This window comes from Peromyscus leucopus, chromosome 12 (assembly GCF_004664715.2).
Source record: "Peromyscus leucopus breed LL Stock chromosome 12, UCI_PerLeu_2.1, whole genome shotgun sequence".
Classification (NCBI taxonomy): domain Eukaryota; kingdom Metazoa; phylum Chordata; class Mammalia; order Rodentia; family Cricetidae; genus Peromyscus; species Peromyscus leucopus.
In genome coordinates this window covers 48,196,896-48,202,062 of record NC_051073.1, presented here as the reverse complement: position 1 = coordinate 48,202,062, position 5,167 = coordinate 48,196,896, and positions in this window count along the sequence as shown.

Genomic DNA, 5,167 nt, shown 5'->3' with positions numbered 1-5,167 from the left:
TCCATTCAGTATGTTGGCCAAATATCTTTGTTAATAAAATGATTTCTCCCCAGCTCTGTTGGTTTAAAGAATATCCTATTCTATTGAAGATGAACTAGAAGTCTTTAATTTATACTTGCTATCTGGCCTCACTGTGAATACCGAGCAAACCCACTCTGTGGACAGTGCACCGAGAAGACAGGAATCCATCACTCCATGATGGATTCCTCAAAAGTGGAAAGCCAAGGGAGGAAATTCCCTGCCAGTGGTCAAAAAGTAAATATGCATGGCCTGAGCTGGGGAGACGGCTCAGGGGGCAAACTGCCTGACCATTTCAGTAGAGATTCCGGGAACCTGGGTCAAAGCCAGATACGGAGGTGCACACCTTTAATCCCAGCACCCCTAAAGGGAGATCGGAGATATAGATAGGAGAATTCCCCCAGGAGCTTATAGGCTAGCTTGCCTAGGGTATGTAGTACAGTGGCAAACAAGAGAGGCCCTCTACACGCCCCCAAAACAGGCCAGAAGATGAGGACTGATGATCCCTGAGAGACTGTTCTTTGACATCCATGTGTACTGTGACCTATCTACATTTGCACTCAAACACCTCTCTCTCTCTCTCTCTCTCTCTCTCTCTCTCTCTCTCTCTCTCTCTCTCACACACACACACACACACACACAACACACAGAGAGAGAGAGAGAGAGAGAGAGAGAGAGAGAGGGAGAGACTTTAAAAAGAAGACCTAGGGCCTAATTGCTGATGAATAAATTATGAATGTGCCATGCTTACTAATTATTTTTATTTTTCTGATCTTATAAGTAATGTTTAATGTGCACATCTAAATACTCAAAATGCCAGAACTGTACAATGAGAAGCCTTCCAGGAACTCTTTTACTAGCAGATAACTGCGATTAACATTTTGGCATATTATATTATTCCAGAATTTCCCACTGAAAGTCCCCCTCTCCCCCGTTCCTTCTTATAATTGTAAGTCTGATGCCAACAATGTCTGAATTCTTCTTCCTCTGCCTGCTGTATTTTAACACAATTTCCACCCTTGCTGTTCCAATCACTGTGTTGGAATGACATATTACACAAATGTAGCCAAAAGTCTCAGTTCTGGGGCCCGAGGACAGATTCTGTGCCGATGCATCTGTGCCTAAGAACAGATTTTAGATTTATACCCAAGGAGGAATGGCATGCCAGCTGGTTCGAAGCTTAGCCAGCTCAGCCCACGTGTGGTGAGGATGCTTCTGGCGGCTCTTGCCCGCCAGCCGATGCAGGGTCACGTGTTGGTTAACCGTAGTTCTGAATGGCAGGCAGAGTCGCTATCTCACGTCTTCACGTTGGGTTCAGTGGATTAAGCAAGGGCTCTTACTTAAATTTCGCCCTTGTCAAAATGATTACCAAGCTTAGTTCATCTTGGGTTGTGTGTTTCCAAGCTTCTAATGAATGAGTTTTATGGTTTAGTGTTTGACCACTAATTCAGTAGACAGGAGAGAGGGGCTTTAGAACATATCTTAGAAAGAAATCTTTATTCAATGTGATAGGTCATTTGGAGTAAATATCCAACATGTATAGAAAGGCTGAAATTAACGGTCTAAATGCCATGCTCTATTTAGTGGGTTTTAAGATACCAGATTTACTAATGCCTAATAATAAAAAATTGCATAGATGTTAAAGTAGTAATTCTGAGACACTCTGAGTTAGGACGCATCAGAAGCTGATAAATAACTTAATATACATGGTCACAAAAGACAAAGTAAAAAGAGAACAGGGAGATGTAGCTCAGTAATAGAGAGCTTGCCTAGTAGGCATGAGGCTCAAGGTTCAATCCCACACATACACACACACACACACACACACACACACACACACACACACACCTAAAAAACAATGGATAGAGGTTAGAATTATGAGATAGATCATTGAACTCCTGGAAATAGGCAGGACCAAAGAGTTTCTAAAATACTAGATGATATCTAATAATAACAGTATATGATATTGATGACCCCTTCTTGTATGGCACACATTGTTTTCAGTGTTTTTCTGAAAAATAAATAAATAAAAATAAATAAATAGCAGGAGTTTTAATCCTCAAAACTACATGAAACAGCAAGAATTATTTATCTATTTTAGTTTCAGTTCATCTTTAACCAGTACACATAACTGTTCGTATTTACGGGGCACAGTGTTATGTTTTAGTATATGCATGCATTGTATAATAGCCAGAAAAGGACAATTAGCATATACATCACCTCATGTTTATAATTTCTTTGTGGAAAGAACATTAAAATCCTTCCTTCTAGGGCCATTGTGGGAGCCCATTTTCAAGTTCCTAGTGACTTTACCCAGCAGGTCTGCATAGAGGATGATTAGGACCATGGGCCTGAGTGCAGGTGTCTGAGATGGTCTGCACTTGGCTGTGCTGGGGGAGGAGGTCTTTTGCTCCACCCCTTGGCGTCTCTATAAATATCCTAGGGCAGAGATAGTTGGGGCCCATTGGAATAGGTTCCATGCTCTCTCGAGGCTATCCTGTATTTTCTACCTGTTTATTTCCACACTCTAGAAAGTCCTTCTATCTAAAAATTTCTACTACTCTCACTCAAGAACACTCTGGGGAAATGTGGGGGTGATGGGTAGCCCTCCCCAAGGCCATTGAGATACACAGTGAATGACAGTGCTTGTGGCCCAGCTGGGTGAGCTGGATTGATCCCTGGAACCAGTAACGGTAGGAGTGAACTGATAGCTGACAGTTGACCTCTGACCTCCTTTTGCCAGTCATGGCAAGTGTATGCTCACACTCACATGCCTACATATTATATGCATACAAATAATGAACACAATAAAACATTGAAAAACTCAAACTGGGGACTAGAGAGATATTTCAGAAGAGCACATTCTGCTCTTACAGAGGACCGGAGTTCAAGTCCCATGCTGAACAGCTCACAATGCCCCCCTCCCGCTATGAAATGGGATTAGAGATTTAGATTCAGAACCCCATTCTCATCACTGTGGCAATGTCTGGACTATCTAACAGTAGTAGAAGTCACTGCGTAGCTGGCTGGTGCCTGGAGGCTGAGTTAGGGCATTTTGACCAGAGCCGTATCTGTGCTTCCTCAAAGCATGAGGAATGTGCTCCAAGTGTCCCAAGAGGCCTGAGTGAAAGTAATGACCTAACTACACATGTTCTGGAATGTCACTGCTGCCCCGATGAATTGGCCATCACATCCTGAGAACCAGTCCACAGTCCAGAGGAATGCAGCTAACTTCCCTCAGTTTACCTCCCAATGGAGGAATAGCAAAGAAACGTTGACTGTTTTATTTTAGTGAGCTTTTAAAATGTTCTAAGTCCGACATGTTTCTCATTCTAAATAAATACTCTCCTTCACATCTGATTCTGTGCATTTTTTCTCCAATAAAAAGCCCCCAAATTGTACATGGCTAAAATCCCAGAACTGCCCTAATATGGAATATTGATAATATGTCACAATGTAAAGGCAGACTTCATGGCTTCAGCTCAGAGAATTATTCTCATATTTCTTTTTAAAATTTTGAATAGAATTTGTGGACCAAGAGATAGCTCAGCAGTGAAAGCCTTTTACTGCAAAATGCTGACCTGAGTTCAAATCCCCAGAAGTCATACAAAAAGTTGGTGGTAGCCAGGTGTGATGGTACATACTTAACATCAAACTCGGGAGGCAGAGGAGTTTGAGGCCAGTCTGATCTGCACAGCAAGATCCAGCCCACCTGACCCTATCTTACCCCCCACCAAAACAACAACAACAACAAACCCAAAGAAAAAAGCTGGTGGTGCACATTTTTTAATCCCAGCACTCCTACAATGAGACAGGGAGCAGAGGCAAGAGAATTGCCTAGAACCTTGAAGGGCAGTGTAGTGGGTAGCCATTCAGCTGGATCTGAAGTTCAACCCCATGAGACTCTGCAACTGTCACGCCTACGAGGCGGGGCGAGGGGAGGCGCCTGGAGACCCGAGAGCAGGATGGGCCAGTGCTCTGTCTGTGCGCTCGCTCTGTGCCGGGATGCTGAATGGTGAAGGTGGACTGTGCAGAGCTCCGGAGAACACCGCTGGACTACAATACACCTTCCCAGACCCTGCGACCTGCTTTCATTAATTTGTGAGTTACGCCATTAATAATATCTTTTAATACGTGAGTGCCAAAATAATTTCTCCAATAGGCAGCTCGCCTGCAGAGTGTTAGCAGGTACAGTAGCAGAAACAAGGGATGATTCTGCCTCAGTAAGATGGAAGGTGAGAACTGATCCTGAGGTTGTCTCAATGATCCTGACCATCACAAACAGTGAGCTCTCTCTTCCTCTCTCACTGCCACCCTTCCACACACATTTTAAAAATTAAAATAACCATAGTAATATTTCTCTGAGTAGCTGTGGCATCTGTCATCTAGGAGAGTTGCTCTCAACCTGTGGGTCACATGTCAGATAACCTGCATACCAGATATTTACATTATGATTCATAACAGTAGCAAGATTACAGCTATGAAGTAGCAATGAAATAGTTTTGCGGTTGGGTGTTTTATATTTTGTTTGTATTCTGACAAATACAGTTTGCCTGGAGATCAGAGAGCAGAGTTAGCCAGTAGTTAACCATAGAGGCCAGACAGTGGTGGCACACATCTATAATCCCAGCACTTGAGAGGAGGAAGCAAGAAGATCAGGAGTTCAAGGCCACCCTGGGCTACATAATATTGAATCAGTCTAAAGAAAAAAAAAAGGCTAAGCAGTAGAGGCTCATGCCTTTAATTCCAGCACTATGGAGGTAGAGACAGGAATATAAGAAGGGTGGAGACAGAATCTTGGCCCATTTAGTCTAAGGATTTGTAAAGACAGGAACCTCCCCCACCCATTCAGTCTGTGGATTCATAGAGACAGGCCAGCCCATTTGGTCTGAGATTTCTTAGAGGCAAGAAATCTCTGGTGGCTGGCTGCTCTGCTTCTCTGATCTTTCAGCTTTCACCTTCCATATCTGACTCCCCATTTTAATTGTTAAGACTAATTAGGTTCACACTTCAGTTTGGGGGCACCACAACACGAGGAACAGTACTAGAGGGTTTCAACATTAGGAAGATTTAGAGCCACTGGCCTAGGAGGTAACCAATATTGCATGCATCAATATTTGGGAGGATGGGGTATATGGAGTGTGTCAAT